This window comes from Equus przewalskii, chromosome 9 (assembly GCF_037783145.1).
Source record: "Equus przewalskii isolate Varuska chromosome 9, EquPr2, whole genome shotgun sequence".
Taxonomy (NCBI): domain Eukaryota; kingdom Metazoa; phylum Chordata; class Mammalia; order Perissodactyla; family Equidae; genus Equus; species Equus przewalskii.
Genome location: NC_091839.1, coordinates 64278535 through 64302945, shown reverse-complemented (window position 1 = coordinate 64302945; position 24411 = coordinate 64278535). Strand labels below are relative to the sequence as shown.

General features: G+C 34.9%; 1 protein-coding gene across 4 annotated transcripts in view; it reads right to left on the bottom strand.

The window, feature by feature from the left end:
• Nucleotides 1-24411, bottom strand: part of NT5DC1 (5'-nucleotidase domain containing 1) — a 126336-nt gene that overhangs the window by 76239 nt on the left and 25686 nt on the right. The window lies entirely within an intron of this gene.

Below are 24411 nucleotides of genomic sequence, written 5' to 3'. Positions count from 1 at the left end.
ACTCATATGACAACAGATACTATTTCTCTAACGGAGGTAAGTTCACCCTCACAGTGTTTGTGAAACTTTTAGAGTAGACATTTGTGAATATTCTGTGCAGGAATATGATTTTAAAATATACTGACCTTTCACATGTCTCATCAAAATGTAACATATCTTACAAATTAAAGCTAAAATAATACAAGGTTATAATTTTTACAAGTTTTTAAGAAACAATTCTTAATTCCCATTAAGTTGACAATTTAAAGATTAAATTATTTGTGTGTAGATATGTATGTATGCACGTGTTTAAGTGCACATATATACGTTTATTTATCAGACACATTTTGTTAAATGTTACATATTCGGCTACTTTAAGTGATTAAGATTTTACTTCTTTTCCAGAAGCAATGTCATTCAGCCATCTAGTGGTAAAGTATAAAGCGATCATTTCTCTGTATTATGCTATAAAAATAAGACTAGCAGTATGGAGGGGGATTACAGGTTGTTTAAATTTGCTGTTTCTTTCCTCCAGTAAGGTCACAAGCGTAATCAAGAACTCAGAAGCACTTTCTTTGTGGATATTTAAAAAGTCATGTTTAAATATTAACATGGCCAAGTATTGATTTTTAAGTTACTTTTTCATTGTACTTTAATGAGCCATATAATTATAAAACATTCCACCAAAAATTCTATTACCTTGACAAATAAGTAGATTTGGCACTAAACTTCCCAACACAGTTTTAAGACCATAGGAGATACAGTCTAGTGAGAATGGGCTTGGGGCCGCCCAGTGGCTCAGTGGTTAAGTTCGCATGTTCCCCTTTGGTGGCCTGGGGTTCATCAGTTCGGATCCCAGGTGCGGACATGGCACTGCTTAGCAAGCCACACTGTGGCAGGCATCCCACATATAAAGTAGAGGAAGATGGGCATGAATGTTAGCTCAGGGCCAATCTCCTTCAGCAAAAACAGGAGGATTGGCAGCAGATGTCAGCTTAGGGCTAATCTTCCTCAAATAAAAAAAGAATGGGCTATCATGTAGGTCACAGAAAGAGGGAGTAAGTGCTATTATAACGCCCTGTGGGAGCAGAGCCAGGGGAAGGCGTAAATCTGACTATGGTTTCTTTGAGGAGATGTTATTTGAGCTAAATTTTAAAGGATAAAAAAGGGAATTCACCAGACAGGCAGGGGGGTTTCAGACACTGATCAATGTCTATGAACACAAAGAAAAAAGCAGATGGCACATTAAGAGAACGCCAAGTAATGTGCCACGGTTACAACAAAGTTCACACGTGTAGATGTGGAGACAGTCGGAGAAGAGGTATGAAGTGTGAGTAAAGCGTTTATGACAAGCTGTGTCATTAGCCCTTCTCTTCACCTTCTATGTTCCGTCTCCTCTCCTATTGTCTTTAATGCCCACATATAGAGGGGTTCCATCCAAGTCCATTATCTCTGGACCAAATCTCTCTCTGGAACTCTTCATTCATACAAGTCAAAAAAATAATTGAAGTCCCACAGATACTTTCAACTCTACAAAGATACTACCTTCATCTTTGAAAGTCCTGCTTTGTCTCATATTCCAAATCATAATAAATGGAGCCACACATCTTCAAGTGACCAACCCTAAAACCTCAAAGTCATTCCTTCACTCCCACTCCCCCAATCAAATGGAACATAAGATTCTGTCGATTCCAGCTCCTTACTATATTTTGTGAACACCTAACTTCCGTATCCCCTCTGAGATGGCTGAGTATAGTTTCATATCATCTTTTATCAGGATGATTACAACAATCTCCTGATTCTTAACTCCCTGTATCTAGTAAGTTTCCAATAGGGTGTTGGAAATATGGGTTTGGAGAAGAGGCAAGAGATTAGGTATAGACCAGAAAAGGGAGAAATCAGCACGTAAATGAATGGTGAAGTGCAACAATGAGTGTGATCATCCAGGTACTCCTGAAGAAGAAAGAAGAGGACCAAACAAAGAACCTTTAGGAGTCACAACATTCGTGGAATGAGAAAAGCAGAAGAAAGAAGTCAAGGAACAAGACAAAGAAAATAGTCAGAGGTGATGGGGAAACCAGAGAGGGAGAGAGACATAAGAAAGCAAAAGGAGGAGAGAGTTTTGAGAATAGTGATTTAGAAAAAGATGTTTACAAGAATGATAATGATAATATGACTACTGAAAATAGGTCACTGGACTTAGCAAGTTGAAGTTTCTGGTTGACTTTATCAGAAACAACAGAAAGGTGCTAAGAACTGTATGAGAGTTGTAAAAGAAAATAGGAAAGAATGGAACAGCTATCTAAGAAGTATGGCTGTGAAGGGAGAGAAGGAAAGAGAAGAGAAAGAGCTGTAGGAGTGCGGGAAGGCTTCTCTTTATTTCATAGCACTCAAAGTCTTGAATCTGTTAAGAGGCTTACATAAAGATATGGAGGAAAAAACAAAAAAACATTAAAAAAATAAAGATATGGAGAAGATAGGATGGAGAATAAATAACAGAATGAAAATCCCAATGTGAGATGGAGTCCAGTATACAGGAGCTGGACTGTGTTGGAGAAAGAGCAAGACACCTCATTCTCTGCCATGGTAATGATAATACTTTACAGGCAAGAAGAGCTGAAAAAGTTGTTATCTAATGTTTTCTCTTACTCTCAAAACAAGAGGTGAAAGGATCTATCTCACAGTGAAGAAGCAGGGGCCTGGATTAAAGGAATGGAATTTAAGTAGCATAAGAAGTTGAATAGTCAACTGTTGTGTACATCTGTAAGGTGTTAAAACCCTAATCATTAATAGATGGAAAAGAATAAAGAGCTCCTTTATTGTTCAATCATGTATTCCCATTTCAAACTCTGAATCTTTAAACTAGTTTAACATTTGCATTTCAGGTGTCAACTGTACTGAAAGTATAATCAAAATGAAGACACTGCTTCCTTTTAAAGTAGACTGTGAAATACAAACTCCATCTACTCCAAAATTTCCATTTCTCCTTCTCCTTTGTAAGGAATAGTGGAATAAACGAGGTCACTGTAATCCCACATCTTAATCAAACAAGTAGCTTAGTAAAATAAAATAGGTGTTTTCAATAAAGTTGGCATCAATTACTCCCCAAATAACATATCCTTTTCATAAAGCTTCAAAAGCCAAAATAAACACCTTAGTGTTTCAGAAACAAAAGAATAGTTGATGAAAAAATTACCAGTTTATAAATGTCTCAATAATCAAGAAGAAAGCTGTTACTATTCACAGGCTATACTGAAGTATTTTGTTGCTGTTTTTTTTTTATTGAGGTCATAATAGTTTACAACATTGTGAAATTTCAGTTGTACATTATTATTTGTCCATCACCATATACAAGTGCCCCTTTACCCCTTATGCCCACTCCCCAAGCCCCTTCCACTCTGCTAACCACTAATCTGTTCTCTTTGTCCATGTGTCTGTTTATTTTCTACACATGAGAGAAACCATACAGTGTTTGTTTTTCTCTCTCTGGTTTATTTCTCTAAACGTAATACTCTCAAGGTCCATCCATGTTGTTGCAAATGAGACAATCCAGAGATGTCAAGATTTCAATCGACAAAAGAGAACATTTTTAAATGCCAGAAAAAGTTGTTAAATGTCATCTTATTCACTCATTTATCAAAAATCATATATAATCTGAAATTATTTCTATTTATAAAATTTAAATCCCAATCATAGTACCTATATCCATCTATGTAATATTTAAATATCAACCTTGTATACATCGCATATAATTTTAAGTGATATTCTCAAACTCACATTTGATGTTTATTATATATACTATTTCAAGACTCTCCAGTTTCCCTGCATTCAAATATTGTATTAAATGACAAGAATATGTGAGAGAGTTATAATAGAAAGCAACATCAAATATAAATAAGCTTTCCAAATATTGCTAGGTTAATGCCTCAATCCCTAAAATTTAGTAAAGTATTTAAATATCACTCTTATCCAGCTACTTCATCCCAGCCATACTGCACCAGTGTAGTCCATCACAGCTGGCACCATGTTCTTAACTGATCTCTCAGTGACCACTGACTGCCCAAAGTTCTGCACATTTCAGCCAGAGTAATCTTTTTAAAACACACATCTAATTAGGCCACTCTTCTGTAAAAATCTTTCAAGCATTGGCCTCTCATTGCCCTTGTCAAAGACCAGACTCCTTCACAGGGCCTACAAAACTACACGACACAGCTCCTGCACTTTAAGTCTCATTGTTCATGGCCCACAACCCTTCTTTCAGGTCCTCAACAACAGTTTGGGGGCAATCCTCAAAGGAAACTATCACAGGGAATAAAGGTAAAATACATTATCAACAGGTTCAACTGTACTACCTGCGAGGGGGAATACTGGACTCTAGATAAAACGCCATGACTCCTAATCTTATTCTTGGTGTAAATCAAATTTCTTCTCAATTTCCTTGTCTGTAAAGAAAGGAGTTTGGTCAAAAAGATCTCTAAGAATCTTCAAGCTCTCTAATTCTACAAATCTTTCACCCCTTATTTTACAGAGAAATTACAGATTCAAAGGTTCCACCTCAATCTCTACACTGATTCAGTGCGTCAATATTAAGCTCAACCACTTCCTTTTTAATTCAGTGTCTGCACTAAGCATTGGGGCTCTTTTGTAAAATAACTATTTCTTTACTTTCAAATCTAGCTACTCTTTTCGAGAGCTGTCCTTTGGTTCACCCTTGTTAAAATTAACAGTGCTACATATTTCACTATTCAAATACCACTCTGTTTGTAAAGCTCCATCTCAGACTCAACTTATTTACCCTACTAGAGTAGACTTTGGCTAGGTCACTTTCTATTAATATTGGCAAGGGACTAGAAGACTATAATCCTAAAAATGCAAAGTTAGTCTAGTATAGAAACACACTGTCCATTCAATTTCCTGTCATACAGTGGGAAGAAGCCTAAGTTAGTAGATAGAAATGGCTTATAATGCTCAGAAATTTTGCAGTGATGAAAACAACTATTTAACGTATTAATTATGAAAAAGTTCTTAATTTAATATATTAGAAGTCACTTTGTGTTGAATTTGCTAATAATATCATCTACATCTTCAAATTCTGAACAAAATGCCTAATTACCCCAAAATGTCCTGTCAGGCAAAATGTATTTTGAGAACTTTGTTGGTTTACTGTCCACTTGTGTTTATCTGTGGATTATGTACCTGTCTGATAATACAGGAAGAAAAATTTAAGAAACTCGTGAAATAGGCTAAAAATCCAAATGTCTAGGGAAGTCTGAGAAGAATGGTCAATTTCCATCACTTAAATTTTTAGTATGGTCTAGTGATAAAAACAAAGGACTAGCTCCTTTGAATAAGATGTAACTTATAAGTAAGTGTCATGATATATATTTATTGAAGATATTTCTATGGCTAGATCCTTATTTTTCCTGTTCTGCTTTCAACATGATTTACTTATAGAAATGACTACGTGTAAAGTTAACCATTCGAAACAGGATAAAAAAAAAAAAAGGTCAGTTTGCTTAGATACATCTGAATATTAAATATTTTTTGCTCATTTGCTCCTTTCCCACAGAGAAAAACAAAAAAATCTCGAGTTTTAGTTAATAATGACTTCATTATATGAACCATTTGACTTTTAACCATTTCCTCCTTAATAAAAAAATGGATGTACTGAAAAAATACATATAATAAATTCTGTTATCATTAATACTTCCATTAATTAACATGTCTGCATTTCAAGGTTTATAATGAAAATTGGTGTCCTAAGGCAATGTAAGATTCAGTAGTATTGGCAAAAGAAAATATTAACTAAACTTTAGGATTATATTTGTCTACCTCTATATTCAAATGTTCAGAAAAGCAGGCAATCTTTGGATGGCAAGTATGGTAAACTGCAATGAAAACAAATGCTACATTTTTTTCTCTTTTGCTTTTTGTCTTTTTATAAGATATATTTTGGAATAGATTATACTTGTACATGTAACAACATTCAAAAGGTAAAGATGGGCATACAATGAAAAGTCAGTCTCGCTCTCACTCCATCCCCCGCTCATTCAATCCCCCTCTCAAAGGGCAACCAACCACTCTACCCAGTTTCTTGCCTATCTTACATAAAAGGTATGAAATACTCTGTGTTACACATACAACAATTATGCGTATTTTATACAAGGGCTGTTTGCCATATCCTCTAGTCTATACACATTTTTTCCTACTAAACATATTGTGGACATGATTCTGTATCAGTCCATAAAAAGGTGTCTCCATCTTTTTAATGACTACTTGATGTTCTACTGTATAATTGCACAAAAACACAGCTAGTCCTTAATGAACATTTAAGCCGTTTCCTTCTTTTGCTATTACAAACAATTGTGTAATAAGTAACCCTGTTTATACATCACCTGCACACATGTAACTATATCTGTAGGATAAATTCTTAGAGATGGAATTCTTGGGTAGAAGTTATGAGCATTAAAAATCTTTGCTTGTATTAATTTACACTTTCTGCAGCAGTTTCTGTTTGCAATTTCTTTTTATGAATGGGACTAGATAGCTTTGAGTAAATACAAAGCCCATTTATATTTCCTTCTCTGTCAACTGTTTATATCCTTTTCCATTATTCAACTGGGTCACTGTTTTATTTTTAATATGTTTTTTAAAGAAATTAACTATTAGCCCCTTGTCCATAACATGAGTTGGAAATTTTTCTCTCATTCTGTCATTTGTCTTTAATTTTGCTCATATTTTTCTTCATAAGCAGAGGATTTTTTAATGTTGCCAGATTCATATATTTTTTTTTTATGGTTTCTGGGTTTGAGGTCATATTAGGAAAGGTTTTCTGCTTCCAGGATTAAAAAAATACATATTTTTCTCACATATTCTAAAGGCAATTTTATAATTTCTTTTTAATGCTCAGACCATTGATCTCTGTGGAATTTATTTTGGACTTAAGTGTGAGGTAGAGAATAATTTTATTTTTTCAAATGACTAACCGTGGGTCAAACACCATTTATTGAGTAATCCATCTTCTACCGACTTGAAATGCTTTTACAATATACTAAATTTCCCAGTGCTTTTGGGCCTATTTTTGGATTTTTATTCAGTTTTAATACTGAATTATTTAATTAATAATTCTTATACGATGTAGATTACAAAGAATATATAATACACTGAGCTTAAGAAATAGGCTGCGTCATAACTATAGGAACCTATAAGATACGGATAAAACAAACATTTTTCCTAATCTTAACTCTTACTTATGAATTCACTTATCCTTCTCCTCTCCGAGCTTCACACATACTTTCTCTAAGGAAAAAATTTTCAAGTGGACAGCTGAGAATTTTCCTAGCTTTAACTCAAAGGGATTTCTTTCTCTCATCTTGAGTGCGGCAACTCCATTATTTAATTATGTCATGTAGCTCCTAAGAAATTCTTTCTTCCTCCTTTTATTTGAACCATCTAGAATCAGAGGGTGATGCCACATACTCAAAAAGGTCACAGGCAATGTTTTTCTGCAGCTTGGCTAACTTTTTATTTGCTTGATGCCTTCTTAATCATATACTGAACTCAAATCTCAAGATATCTACATTTCTTACTCATACTCAAGGGACTCTGCCTGCCTCAAATTCTGTCCACCACAAAGTATGAAAGTTTTTTCTAACTAGTACCAACTGTAACCATAACCAACAAGTTGGGCTGTGCGACACGTGGCTGGTACCTGTGGAGAGTTCGGAGAAGAAGGAGGACTTCCCTCCACTTCTGTGCTGCTCTCCAGAAATAAGAAAGGGAAGACTTTTGCCTGTCCAGTGCTCTGTAAAAAAGCCACATTGTGTACTAAATTAAAATAATTACCAAACACAAAATTCTGGGCAAGTGTTCACTGTTCTTAAATACGGTTGCATAAATGTTAAAAGAAGGTGGGAAGGTACTAAAAATTCTATTTTATTAGTTTACAAACAGAATTTTCAACTCAGCCACGCAACAACTACTGTTAACAGTGAAATCATATTCTAACAGGGTGAACCGCTAAAACCTAAAAATAAACAATAAGTTAAGAAAAAAATGAAACAAACCATTTTCATGTTTTATTAGATGAAAGATGTAAATTCGATTTTTAGCTCACTGGGAATACCTTTGAGAAAGTTCTGAAACATTAAGAGCAGAAGAAGAAGTAATATAGAAAACTAAGAGAAACAAGTCCAATATTTAGTAGCTCAGTGCATGTGAGTGGAAGCTGGTGTTCTCCTCTAAGCTTACATTTTAACGTTGTAACAAGAATAAATGTGTGTTGTCATAATTTCTGTCACAAAAAGGATTCTAATTATATAAAGCCCTAGAACAAATATCCAAATGCAGAATGGCTAATATCAGTAACAAAAGAGCTGTGGATATCCTCATAAAAAAATCAAATGATCATATTTATTTGTGTGAAAAATCATAACGAAAAAGCTCCTAATCTCTCTAAATTTTTTCTCAAGTTGTGAAAAGGTTTAAGACATTCCATTCACATCTGCATTTTTATAAAAGGTTACAAATGTCTTACTAATTGTTATAGATTAAAATCTAACAGAGAAACACATCACAACTGAACACTACTACAAGTTCAGTCATGTTGCAATTAATGACACAGTAATAATCTTTCTTGATTTGATTATAAGAAAAGGAATTACTGTTAATTTTTTGAGTAAATGATTTATTTGATAGGCTTATCCATAAAATGATCACTTGTCTTAAAAAAATTATATAACAAACACCCACACACATAGCACAGCAAAATGCTGAATCGGCAATAAAAAATGGCACACTCCCATTCCTTAACTATGGCTAACAAGGATAGTATGACTTGTTGGCAGTTTTCACAGGGAAAAAAAAATCTACAAATAGTAGCATGAAGTCATTCTGAGAAAAAAAAATTAGAATAAAAAGGTGGGAAAGTGTAGCACCATTCCTTATAATGTTATCTATATTGGTGGAAATTCTTTCAATTATTACCTATACCAGAGGCAAATTTAACACAAGTAAAGTATCAGGCATTTTGATATTGCCTCTAAATATTACTCAAAATAACAAAATCCTGTCTCTAGAAATTTCATAGTAATGGCAAAATATGTATGACAGAAACACAGCCTTTTCCAAATAATATATAAACCGTAACGTCCATGTTTTTATCCACCAACTTTTCCCATCATAAAACATAAAGAGAATAGTTCATGCAGGGATTTGGGGACATTTGCTTGATTTCCACATATTCAGACACACGTGTGAAGAAACTAGGACAAATGGAACAAAGGCCTTTAGAACAAAAAAGTATCTCTTAGAGCTGGTAAATGCAAAAGTTTACATCTTCAGCAGCCTGAAGAAGACAGTTAACAAGAAATGAAAAGAAACAAGATAACTAACGCCAAACTATATTTTTCAAGTTTGGAAGAATATTATATTCCTTCCTGCTTACCTCTGAGCCACCGCTCAGCAGGTTATTGTTCTACCAAGAAGCTGAGGTTGCTAAAGACATTCCTTACTACAAACACAAAACTTGTGTTTTCACCACACACTATAAACAATATACACTATAAACAAAAGATCTCATTTTCCTCTACATGTTTATTTTCAGATTCCAACAAATTTCAATAAACTTATTAGAGACAAGTTACAAGCTTATTTAATAGGTTTTAAGGGTGAAAAGTAAGTTTAAGAGTAGAACTGGCATTGATGATATATAAAACAATTAAATATAAAATGTGAAACTTGAAAGTAAGCAGCAGATGCTTTTTTAGCAGCCAAAGTAGGTATGTGGTTTGAGTTTTTACATTATTAAAAAAAATTTTTTTCAACTCAAGGCAGCCTCTACTACTTTTTCCTTAGAATATGCCAGGTAACAACTTTTTTTAGCTTTAAAAAAAAGGAAAAATGGTATTTAATAAAACAGAGTTTGTGGTATTCTTGTCTTTTAAAAGTAAATTACTAAAATAGGTCAAATTTGGAAAAATAAAAGGGCACAATTGTGAACTATACTAATATTAGTTTCATATTTAGAAAGGGTATCCATTTTGCCCCCCGAAAAAGTTTTATAAATATCAAAGCAGTAAGGAATGATATCCTAGCATCAATTCCATTTGTATCACGTACTACAAATCAGCTACCAAACGAAAATAACAAGTACCCGATGTGTTTTGGATTTTCATCTAAGTAACTTCAAAATTTTCCTGAAAAAGGAATTCTTATATATTTTTTGGACTAGAAACATCTTACATTTACAGTGTCTTTCTCAGAAAATCACTTACTGAAATAATTAGGACCCTGCACGAGGATTTTCAGTAATTAAATGCTGATCATAATCCTCAACCAGAAACATTCTCCTATCGGAAACTCCAAAAACAATAAGTGATGCTAGTTATTATTGTATGAGAAGAAAAATAACTTTCACTTAAACTCAAATGTTGAATATAAACTTCCATTAATGATTTATGTAGAACCTTTGTATGTAAACCATGAAATTGCAAATTCTATAAAAAGAATGATCACTTATCTCTATTAGAGAAAGGAAAGTCATCAAAAGAAAAATTTAGTGAAACATTCTCTACCATCTTTCAGAGAGAAGTCAGGTTTTTTCTTGAATGTACACTGGTTTGGAGTCCCACTGCAAAGTTAGGAAAGGAATAACATAAATAACCTATCGTTTCTCAATGAGTTATTTTTAAAAATAGTCTTTCCTGGCTAGATGATAGCTGTAGACAATACATAAGACGCCAAATATCTGCAACAAATATAATTAAGGAAAACCAATATCCAAAACACCCAATAAGGAATGCTAAAAAATCAACAACCATAAAAGACAATCCAGTAAAAAATGGGCAGAGATTCAAACAGGCATTTGAGAGAAGAGTACACACAAATGGCCAATAAACACATGAAAATATGCTCACCCTCATCAGAAATCAGGACTTACGAATAAAAATGTAATCAGAGAGCATTTTACAACTACTGATTGGGAAACTTCAAAATTTGGATGATATCAAGTGGCTGTAACTCTTATGTCCTGCTGGTAAAATCTGGCACTAGCCAGTAAAAAGAAAACACTTATATTCATCATTCCATTCTAAGGTATACTCTTTAGAAAAATTCTTTTGCAGGTAGCCAGGAACCGTGTTTAAAGTAGTAGTATATTTTAACAGCAAACAAATAAAACTAAGCTAAATATCCATCAGCAGATGAATAAATAAATTCTGACATACTCATACCATGGGAAATGATATAGCAGTGAAAAATGAATCAACAGCAGCAACACATCAAGATGGATAAATCTGAAAAACATAATGTCGCATCAAAAAAGCAAGTTGTGGAAGCATACACGCAGCATAATCCTTTTTAAGTAGAATTTTAAAAGATACAACAAAAAAGTCATTGTGGGATATGTATGTGTGTGTTTTGGGGGGGTGGGATGTGGGAGTATATACTTTCCATGAAGACAGAAGGAATAATAGACACAAAATTCAGCAGTCACCTAAATGAGGAAGTCAGGGAGACTGCAGAGGGGCTTTAAAGGCAGTGAGACTATAGGTTTCTTCAGCTGGGCAGCAGATACACATATGTTCACTGTACTACTATTCTTCTTTACTTTTTGTATAAAATAATTACATATACTATATATGTATCAAAATTTTCCCACTTTTAAATATTGAAAAAAGCGGTCCTTGTTCTTGAAAATTGTAGGAAACAACGATGTAAGGCACAAAAGGGAGATTTGCACGAGGTGGCCAGAAGAGCAAAGGAGTCACTACTCCTCTGAGAAAGTATACTAGTCACATGATATAGAACTGCTACATTAGCGTTTCAGCTACAGTTTATAAGGGATGGAAACTGAGCATAAGTTAATTGATTTAAGTAATAATCAGAGGAAATTAAACAAAAGAGGAGTATTTAAAAATACCTGAAAGCATGCTCTTGTGGAAAATGCCAATGCGGCCTTTGAAGCTGGTGTCCAAACTCTCCCCTCCGCCACCTACTGGCTCACTGAACCCATGTAATTCCTTAACCTCTTGGGTTTCAGTTTCCTTACATACAAAATATGAGTGGTAATACCTATCACATAACGTTCTGTGGGTCAAATGAGAAGAGCAAAGTACCAGACACACAGAAGATGCACGAGATACACAAGTCCAATCTGAAGACAAAGCTGAATCAGATCTAATCAGAGTGCTAATCACAGAATGCTATTTAAAGGATAACAAGAGAAGACTCAAGCACCTTACTAGGGTCTCAAAGACAGACAACTTTTACACAAAGGGCCCTTACCTTGAAGACGATGACTTAATATTCATAATGTTTCTTAAGCTAAACAAAGTTAAATTCCTATTTCCTTCTGTTCTCTCATGATAAGAAATATCTAAAGAACCATAACTCATAAACATGGTCCATGTGCACTTTTCAATTGAAAAATAGATCCTAAAGTGCTATAAAGTTACACTAAAAAGACAGAAGTCTTCTTTACTGTCACACGAAACGTTTTTAAAAATTCTGACAAATTTATCAACACTGCAAGTGCATTTGAGCAGTTCAGTATGGTTACATTGTAGCATGCAATACGCATTAAAATGCACAAGAATTTTATTGTATCAGTACTGAACCTGAAACGAAGTCGAAGAATAAATAGTATTCAAATACAATTATTTCTCAATATTATCGTGGAGTCACCTTTTAAGTGGTATTATTTCAAAACATATTTGTATTATCCAAAGCCTACATGAGTTTAATCAATATTTGTACCAAATAACACAGAATTTTGATCCTTTAAGTGAATCATCCACAAATTGCTCCTAGTAGACTGAGAGCTTCCCCCCTCGAATCCAGAAAAATACATACTAGGTAAGGTCAATTGTTTCCCACAGGCTGCAAAACTTAACATTTCCCCCCTAAATTCTCCTACTAGATTTCTTGCCAAACAATTCTCTTCTCTCATTATATCTGTATTTTTTATAGTTGTGCTATATATTATGAGCATACATTTATTTTTTGTAACTGTACTATTTTATCAGTCATATATGATCAAAATGCCTTTTACTAAATTAATCTTTAAAAGCTTTTCTTGGCTGTAATTATACAAATCCTACTGGTTGCAAAATTAAAAAGCAATCATAAACTAACATTTACCAACGTGAGAAGTCAAAGTTTATGGGGAAAACAAACCAAACGCAGTACCAGAGGCAAAACGGGAAACATCCAAATATCTGTTCTTATTCTCTTAACATCATAGTTGCAATCAAGGGCAATCGCCTGTCATTTTTAACTCCTACTAAACATAAACTTCTATAAAAATATGAACACCCAGAAATGAAATTCTAAATGTATTCTATATGTAAATTAGTGCTGCTCTTTGCAAAATCAAGCACAGATTCTAATGCTACTCCATCAGCTCCACTCAGAAGTTATGTCTAAATACTAAACACAAACAATGAAACTGCTATGAACTCAACATCAAGCTTTATGTTGGAACACAACTTCCTACATACACAATACTCAACTACTGTAAATTTGGAGGAAAAAAGATTATGCTTTTTCCATTTGAAGGGCAGGAGTAAACTAAAGATGGAAATTATATTAACCATTAGCTCAAAGTTGAATTATTCTGATCTCATTAAATCTGAGGAAATATCAGCATTTAAAGAAGAAGGTCAAAGGTCACCTAGGAGATATTAGCAAGAGAACTTGAATTATAAAATCAATTCATAAAAAACTGTCTTTTTTTAAAAACCATCAAAATCTCTGAAGTTGAGAATCCCACATTAAGCATCTCCATTTAGGGATCTCTGTTTTTCAGAAAAAATACCCTCAACTTTTACTATGGTTTATCCATTATTAGCATTAAAATATTAGTAATAATTCACACATTTCCCAAAACATTGAGAATTTTTTGATTATTCCACCTTGCCTTTCAACCATTATAAAAGGTCATGATGTGCTATAAAAGCAGCATATTAGATACTTTCTCAGAATAAAAACAAACATACCAATATTAGCACTATTTGCGTTTCAACTAGCTTCTTTTTTAATTAGCAAATTCTGAATTAACTTAGAACTGAAACAACATGGCTCTTGCAATGGTAAAGAATGAAAACAGTTTCCACTAATTTGAGATGATGATCTGGAGCAAATGTAGTGGGATTACACTTTCACACAAATTCCTAACAAAGAATTGCCAACACAGTAGTTCTGAATTAAATATACTCAGAATTATACTGGGTTCCTAGTAAATCTCAAGAAACATATCCATGGAAAGCAGCAACTTTACCACCACCTACTGTGTGATCTTGGCCAGTATGCTTAACATCTCTGGGCCTCAATTCTTCATGTCTAAAGATAGAGATGACAACATTTCTACATGTGGCTGCTACAAGGAGTAAATGAAATAATAGATGCGAAGTTCTTAGGATTGTACCTAGCATATGATAAGAGCTTAAAATATGTTTGCTATTCAGTTGGACATTTTTCTAACAGATTTCACAGCTTTAAAAGACATCTATTTCTACATTTCTCAAAAAATTAAAAATAGAAATACCATACAATCCAGCTATCCCACTACTGGGTATTTATCCAAAGAACTTGAAATCAATGATCCAAAGAGATTTACGTACCCCTATGTTCACTGCAGCATTATTCACAATAGCCAAGACATGGAAGCAACCCAAGTGGCCTTCTACAGATGAATGGACACAGAAGATGTGGTATATATATACAATTGAATACCACTCAGTCATAAAAAAAGACAAAATCGTCCCATTTGCAACAACATAGATGGACCTTGAGGGTATTATGCTAAGCCAAATAAGCCAGACAGAGAAACATAAAACACTGCGTGATTTCTCTCATATGTGGAAGATAACTAACACATGGATAAAGAGAACAGATTAGCGGTTACCAGAGGGGAAGTGGGGTTGGAGGGTAGGCGGAAGGGATAAAGGGGCACATATGTATGGTGATGGATAAAAATTAGACTTCTGGAGGTGAGCACAATGAAGTGTATTCAGAAATTGATACACAATAATGTACACCCCAAATTACACAATGTTATAAACGATTATAATCCCAATAAAATTACTTGGAAAAAAAAAGACACCTATTTTTTCATACAAATTTGTACGTGTTACATATGTGCATTTTTATAAAAGGTATTTTGGTTCAGCAAATAAGAATATTTGTAAAAACATGACCAGGGATGGATATGTTGATCCACGGGCTACAGCAGCACTCAAAGCATAGCTAAAAAAAATATTTTTCAATTGAATTCAAATATAATCCATAGTAAATATTCAGTATAACTTGTGGAAAACATTTCAGGAATATAAGTTACACTGTTCATTAAGTAATGGAATGGCATATTACCTAAGATTTCAATGGGAAAAAGTTAAGTCTGCTCAAACACACGTTTGCTAAGTAACAGGGATAACCCACAGCTTTGTTATTATTATCTAGAAGACTTACATGGAGTCTTAAAAAATGGGTTTATGGTTGCCAAGGACAAAATTTAAATATCAGTTTCTGGTACTTACTGATTAGGAGAGATGAGGATCTCTCCCAGCTCTAAAATTCATTTTTTAGTGATACTGAGTGTGAATCTCAACTTTTTCATCTCACAAACTCTAATGTTCTAAGATTTCTATCCAGGACTCACTTTCCAAATAATATTTCCCCTCCTTTACAGGTCATACACTTCCATTCAGGAGAGAACAGCCTAATAAGTGTTTGAGCAGGGAAAGAATCAATAAATGCTTTCAGCAGTCTACGAGCCCGTTTTTATTTCCCAGCATATCTGTTTAATACACTAAAGAGTTGAATGAATTGACATATGAACAAGTAAATGAGGTATGGATGGCTGAGAAAATCTGGAAAATGAAGCACAGGCAGGTCTAAACAGTTATTCATTGCTCTGAAACTGCACAGTTTAGGTTTCTGAGACGTTTAAAGAAATTCCTTTAAATTCCCAAGAGTCTGGGCTCCTCTCCTTTTTCTTTCTCCCTCCATCTCAGCCCCTAGGTACCCACTCCTTTAACTTTAAACCCCCTACCATGGCTACCTTGAGAAACACTGTCCTTGGAAAAATCTAACTCTGAAATTCTAACTTATTTGCCAGTAGCAGAGCTTAAGGTCCAGTCAGTAGAAGAGCAGCCACAGTTCTCATCTTTTGTGAAAATTAGTTTGGGAAGCAGTTGTTGATGCTGGGACCTCTGCAAGAATTCAGAGTTATTTTAAGGTAAGGTAAGACCCAGGCTGAAAAGACCCAGCTCCAAGCCAGCACTGTGCCAAAGGCCCCACTGCTGGGTGCCCACAAGTGTGCGGCAAAATGCCCACACTCAATAAATATTGAAATCTGGTCTCCTAAAGCTCTTAGTGCCTTCATTCAGCAAATATTCATGAGGACCATGCTTTGTACCAGGCACCACCTGTGCAGAGCAGAGTTTCAATGATAAATAATCAACAGTCCTTGAGTTACATTCAAGAACAAGTATGAAGTGTGATGAGAGAATGCCATTTGATGATTTAGAGGACAAATTTCATGCCAGAATCCATGAATTCTGGATTCTAAAGAAGCCAGAACAGAGGCCGAAAGAGGCTGTGTTTGGTATCCGTCTCCTCCAGACTAAGGTAATAAGTAGGAGGTTAGCAGCACCTAACCTAGCAACTGGCACACAGCAGATATCCAAAGTTCAGCAAACATTCAAGAAGTCTGGCACTATAGAGACATCCAAGTATAACGTCAGAGATATTTACTCCGACATCAGCATGGTCATCGTGATCATTCACATTTACTGAGCATTCCCAGGCACTGTTCTACCACCTTACATATATCTTATTCTACCTTCCAAGGTTCCTAACAAATAAAACTAAGAGAAAACAATGTAAGACCATAGCCTGTCTAGATTTCAGCCTTAGTGACATCAGAAGTAGCAAGATTTATTTTAACATAAGTGATTAAAGATAATTGATAGAAGTTTAGCACTAAAAAGGTCATTGGGGGGAAACACCACTATTAATAGTCATTCTGTCTCTATTAAATTTTATTTTCTATTTTCTACATTTTCTCTAAATAGCAATTACCTTTAAAATCTCCAAGCAAGTAAGCAGACTTCAAGGATTTTACCGGTGAGAAAACCAGAGTGCAAGAAGAACAGGTGACCTGCTTGGGGTAACTTGATGGGCAAGAGGAAGGAGCCGGAGATGGCAGGAAGAGTAGAACTTTAGCATCAGTCCACAGTTAGGAGTAGAGGTCCGTTGGCCAGATAACAAAGTTGACTGATCAAAGGCTATGTAGACTAAGGCCTAGCATTACTTAAACTGAAAACTCTGGGACATACTTTAATTGCTAATATGAGTAAGTTACACAGTGCATGAGCATCAGTCTCCAAGGTAGGTTTCTTGGTGGTCTGAGTTGCCATCCGCAAACACCGCGCGTCGCTCCCTCCTCTAGGTACCTTCGTACTCTCTTGGTAGGTGGCAACTGTGGAATTGTTCTAAATGTGATAAGGAGGGGGCAAAGAGATTCAAATGAAAAGTGTCACCCTGTGACTTCCCCAATTAACACTTTAACTCTCTAATTTCTCCTTCCAACTTATCAGAGTCTGCATGTGAAAGCTGAACTTGTAAATAGAGTAGGAACGTCTTTGAATGACTGACAACCTGTTGGGTGGCCAAGATCTTTGAAGATCTGAGGTCAAGGAGCCAAGAAGCTCTATATTTTTTTTTAAAGATTTTATTTTTTTTCCTTTTTCTCCCCAAAGCCCCCCAGTACATAGTTGTATATTCTTCATTGTGGCTCCTTCTAGTTGTGGCATGTGGGACGCTGCCTCAGCATGGTTTGATGAGCAGTGCCATGTCCGCGCCCAGGATTCGAACCAACGAAACACTGGGCCGCCTGCAGCGGAGCGTGCAAACTTAACCACTTGGCCACCGGGCCAGCCCCAAGAAGCTCTATATTTTTAACTAAGCAGGTTACTATGGAAAGACGGTGATGTCATTAAGCACCTGAGACACAAAACTGAATTCTTTAAGTAATGTAGCAATTTATGTGTAATAGAAAATAGAATATGAAGCCCTTGTTTAATTTAAACTTTTTAAATGACTCTCAGTTTTTCTTGACCTGACCTTAAGTTTCAGGGGTTTTCATAAACACCTGTTTTTATGCATGAATTTCACCTTTCAAGCCCTTAGCAGGTATCTAACAACTAAACCACACTAGACTATTTACACAAATAGGTCAATTTTAGCTCCTAGGCTCTGTAATAGCACATACAAATGTTCTTTTAAAACTTTTTTCAAGAGGAATGAGGTACAGCTGGGTGGTGGTGGAAGCTGTGGGTCTCCAAGCACCCTAACTAAACTTCTGGGCACTTTTCCTATGTCCACTGCTAAAAGAATGAAGGATTAGAGAAATAGGAAAGTCAGTATCCTGCTTGGGTAAGGAGATGAACACATTAGCTTGGTCGTGGTGTTTTCCCTCAACAGGCTCTCTCGCCAACAATGTTTCACTTCAGAAATTTAACTCAATTAAACATTAGGGAAGAAGACATTCATAACACAGAAGCTAGTTTCCTCATCCGAAGAATGAAATGACTGATCCAGATGACCTTTAATGTCCCAAACAGCTCTGAGTCTATGAAAGGACAGTAATATTCTGAATCAAAAACTTATGTATCTTAAAAGAAAATTTTGCATGTAAAAAAAAAACCCTCATAAGCAAACTAAAAAGAAAAATGACAAAGTGGGAAGAATACGTGCCAACAATATCACAGGAAATAGGTTTATAAGATTAGAACACTTCTAGGAAAAATGGGCTAGAAATATGGTCTTAACTATATGAAAGGCTGCTTAACCACATGCTTAATAAGAAGAATGGAAATTACAACTAGACCAAGATTCCAATTTTCACCTCCAAAATGAGCAAAAATCTAAAAGTTCAACCAAATCTAAACAACATATCCTGTTGATGAGGCTGTGGGGCAACAGGCATTCCCACACATTGCTGATGGAAATGCAAAATGATACAACACCTATGAAGGGGAATTTAATGATACATAACAAAATTAGGTATGCATTTTCCTTCTGACTCATGAATCCCAGTTCTAAGAATCTCTCCCAAAAATATTCAGGCAAAAATATTTATACACACAAACTTATTCACTGTAGAAATATCTGTATTAGTAAAAGAGAGGAAATAACACAAATGTCTATCAATAGGGAAACGGCTGAAAAAACTACAGTACATTCTATACAATAGAGTACCATGCAGCTGTAAAAAGGAAGTGGACCATCTTTACATAATGCTGTGTAACGATCTCAAAGATAAACTGCTACATAAAAAGAGGTGGAAAAACGTATGTCTTTTATGATGCCAATGATTAAAGAAATTGGAAGGGGATACGAATGGATATCTATTTTTAAAAAGAATAGAAGGATAAACCAAAAAAAATTTTTTTTTAAAAAGGCTACTTATGGAAGGAAAGGGAAACACAGGGTGGATAGGTGAGTAATAGAAACCAGACTTCTCTGAATATTCCTTGGTTTGTAAATTTGACTTGGGAAATAAGCAACGTGTACTAGAGCTGGCTTGTACTGGCTCTTGGTAAATGTTCAGAATTTTGCGAGTCCATTGTCTTTACCTTGGTAGCTTGAAATTGGCTACGGTGGGAGTATTTACATCATAGATATTTGCAAACACATTTCTCTACCCTTCAGCCAGTTGTTAAACATTTATCAGCACACCACAGGGAACGTAAATATTTTAGGAAAGTATTAAACAAAATAAAATTTAAAAACAGCATTCCTAAAAATTGAAAGCAAAATGAAACAAATAAACCTAACAGCGAATTGAGTGGGTAGCACTACTACATTGCAATGAGCCGTTTCAAGTGGCTCTAAAGCACGGTAATTTGACTATATAGATCTACTGGTAACAACAAAAGACTGGCAAAAATAATCCGAAACTGTTTTCAGTATTGTGGTGTGAGAGTTGGTATTGTTATCCTGAGAAACTGTGAGTATTATGGAACACAGCAAATGGGTAACAACATAATTAGTGTGGGACTAAGAAGCTACAGATACAAGTCTGAGGTCATTAAGTAAACACCCTGTGGCCCTGGATGTGAACCGGATGTATCAGTATGAAGTTATGATGTCTTTCCTATTTAATTAACATTACCTGAATGAATTTCCTGGCGCTGTCCACTGAAAAAACCTGGAAACAATGACCCAACACCCCCAGGACCCAGACAGCCAGGTTGTGGTCTCTAACTTCTATTTCCCACAAAAGGAACCAAGACTCCCTGATTACAGATCTGGGTAAGGGAAAGTATAAAATACTGGAAGGAAAGAAGATATGAAAGACTACAGGGATCAAGTCAAAAGGACTCAGAGACAACATGAAAAGGTTCCTGCTGACCAAAGACAGGAGAAAACTGTAAGCAATAAGAAGCATAATAACTGTCATGGATTGAAACAAACGCAATATGGTTAAATCCATGAGTTTATGACCCTCAAACACCTCAGGGGATCACCTCTGGAGGATGCCAGGAAACAAGTTCACTGTTTTAAACGTTGGTAAAGGCATTTATCCTGCTTTTTCTATACAAACTGTACTTCAGGGTAACCAAATAGCTGATGAAGGAGTATTTTTCTTTATAGAAGTATTCAAGCTAATAAACAAAGGAGGAATGATAGAATTAGAATATCTAGGCAGGGGCTAAGCCAGAGGCGCAGTGGTTAAGTTCGCACCTTCCACTTCCGCGACCCAGGGTTTGCTGGTTCAGATCCCAGGTGCAGACACGGCACCGCTTGGCAAGCCATGCTGTGGTAGGCGTCCCACATATAAAGTAGAGGAAGACAGGCACAGATGTTAGCTGAGGGCCAGTCTTCCTCAACAAAAAGAGGAGGATTGGCAGCAGTTAGCTCAGGGCTAATCTTCCTCAAAAAAAAAAAAAAAAGAATATCTAGGTAATGATCATTACTTAGCAACATGACAAAAAGAGAGACAACCAGCAACGAAGGGCCTCCTGATTGAAATTCACCACACCACTGTCTATACTGTTATTGCTAAAAAATATTTGTGTGTTTCTTTGTGTGTGTGTGTGTGTATCTCAACCATGAATCAGATCAAACCTCTAGATCTAACTACTACCAATTTACAGGAAATATGGGGTACAGGTTTTAAGTGACAACAAAATCCAAACTGCAGAAAACTGTACAGAACAAATGACCCAGTTTTCCAACAAATAAACTGCAAGGGGAAAAAAGGGACATGGATAAGAAACCTACATGAACAGGGACATATCAATTAGGGGCAATTCATGAACCTAATTGGAACAAACAATCAATCAATAAAAATAAATATGACTATGTGCATATTTGTATACATGTATACTATATATGTGTGTGTATATCTATATGTTTGTGTGTAAATATGTCTACTTAGATATATGAATATGTGTGTGTGTATACACCCAATAAGATAACTGGGGAAATTTGAACATGGACTAAAGCATTTGATAATATTAAAAGAAATGGTTAATTTTTTAGGTAGGATGAAAATATTGATTTAAAGAAAAAGGCTGCCTTGTCTTCTGGAGAAATATACTGAAATATTTACAGGTGAATTGGTACAATATATGAGATTTGTTCAAAATACTGGGGGGTGGTAAATGGAAGAAGGATTGAGTGGCAGTGACTTGAGATTAGTTTAAGTTGGGTAGTAGACACCCAGGCAATCATTGTAACTATTCTCCCTACTTCCACAGATAAAACTAAAATTTTCTGTAATAAAGTTAAAAACTCTCTGAACAAAAACAACAAAAAATTACATACTTAACATTAACAAGCTGGTAACAGAAGACTGACACCAGACGGAGACATTCCAACTTAAGGGTCCACTCACCATGATCACCTGAGGAGCTGTTTCAAAATACAGTCTCTGAATCACCAATATCTCAACGAACATCAAAGATTCAAGCAATTGTGTCTCATCCCTCAGAACGGTGGGAGCATGGAAAAAAGACTGAGAACCACTGTTTAAACACCATAAGGGTGGGGGCTGTACATTTTTCTCCCAGTTTTTATATCCATGCTTGACACATAAGAGGTACTCAACAAATACTTGGTGAATTAATGAATGATCTCAGGAAATGAAAATGAACAGGTGAGCTTAACAGCAGTTAAACGCTAGATGAGCAAAAAAATCATACATATTTGATATTTAAAAAATCACAGATTACTGAGTTTAAAAATTGTGGCTTTCTGGCTTAAGTGGAATAGGTTTTCATCTTAAAGCCACAGATTAGTCACTTCAAACAGCTACAAGTAAACTTCCAGAATAAAAATAGTTTTAAATACACAATTGGGTGGGGTGTGGCTAGCAAATATTCTGATTCTACAATCTGTTTTGGACAACACAGTGCTTCTTATGTGACTAACAAAGCAAACAGCAGTCAGATTCTCTGTGCTGAAATAAGTACTCTATTTGCAAAAGGGGTTGAATGTCCAAGGTTTATTCAATAAAGACACCACATTTTCCAAAGTTAAAGAAGAATATAGAATAACAAATACCCACATATATTTACATATCCCAAAAAGAAGGCATACGACCACCTGGTATGGATTTTGTTTCTAGTAAGTATTAAATGGAGCCAAGACCATCGTCTCACCACGGGGAACAGCAAAATACCTCAAGCACAAGAATAATCTAATTTTAAAGCTGGGAAGAACTTAGAGACCTAGTCCAACCTCTTCATTGTGTTGATGAAAAAAAATGCGCCTAGAGAGGTTAAGGTGAAAAGCTCTGAAAATAGCTGGAGTAGCCACAGATGTCTACAGGAGCCACAAACGGTCTACCGACACAGGTGTACAGTATGAAGAGATGAGAATTAATCTTCTGAACTTTCACATGAATGATATCTAACGGTATCAGTCTCAACTGTAAATAAATGTGTGTAACCATATATATGCACAAAAATACTAGAATATGTACTTCTAATATCTCCTTTTAAAACAAATTCTACAGCCTAGCATTCAAGAGCATCCATAATGTTACCTGACCCACTGTTTCAAAGTCTTGTTCAAATGAACCATTAAGTAGATGGAAGGCAGCCATTTCTCTCACTTATCTTTGTGGCCTCTTACAGATGTAGTAGAGCACATATTATAATTACAGAAACTATTCTATAATTTCCCAGTGATGAAAGAATGACAAGAATATAAACTTCCCAATTCTCATGTTAATCTGAACGGATACAAAAGCCATATTTCACCTGTATCTATGAGTGTTATAAAGAGATATATAGGACATTGCAGATTTTTAAGTATGGCAAGTAAAAGCTTTAAAAGTGAGAGCTAAGAGAAAGAGAGGCAGTGAGATGTTACCCATTTACCTTTCTACAAGGTTCTATACAAGGCTTAATTTAAAATACATATACAAAATTGTATGCAGGGGAGGAAGAAGAAAAAAGTTAAAGAACAAACCTTTATTTCATCTACTCATCAAACATTTAATTATTTCAATTACTGATCAATCCTGAATCCATACGACTTTAATTCTGCAGATTAAAAAAATGATATATCTATGCCTGTTAGGGAATTTTTTCCTTCTCACTTACTTCGCTTGTACAACAATTGATTTGATTTAGCTCCAAATTGATGCAACCAAATAAGGTACAAAATTTGGCCTCTCAACTTCCTGTTTTTATTAGATTCTTTGGGATCTTGAAAACGATTCTAAGAATCTCCTAATATTGTCAAAGAGAACACTAACCATTAAAAATGACAATGATAATGTTTACTTTCATCTTTGGGAAAAAAAATGTTTCTAATTGGGCTGATTCAAGATTCTTCAAGGAAATTGCAAGGTAAACCAATGATATTTTTAAAAAGCTGAGAGCAAAGTTTGAAGAATTCTTTTTCTTCTGAAATGAACAAAGCAACCTTATTGAAATAGACATGATATGATATCATCAAGTTAAGGGTTTTTACAATCTCTACTGCAACTCTAAAGTAAAATCCAAAATTAAGCAATAAAACCTGAAGCCTTTTACTGAACATGGTATAGTGTTGTCAATAAAGAATCTAAATCTTTCTGAGTAATTACATTGCTAACTCTACTATCAAATTCATGGACATCTTGCTTCCAAAAAATTTAAAATATTTGATATGCAAAAATTTGAAATGTTTATATTTCAATAATAAAAAATATCATATTTATATAACATTTAAAATTTCTCTTAACTTCTTAGGACTTATACAAAAATCCTGAAATACAAGAGAGTATAACTACTTTTTCACCATTTTGTTTCCCCCAAGCCTAAAAATAAGTAAGAACTAGAGTAAGCTATTTTCATAAAAATTTAGGAACATTAATGAACACATTGACGGCTTTATGTAATAACTGGAGAATTTAGATGATGATTTAAA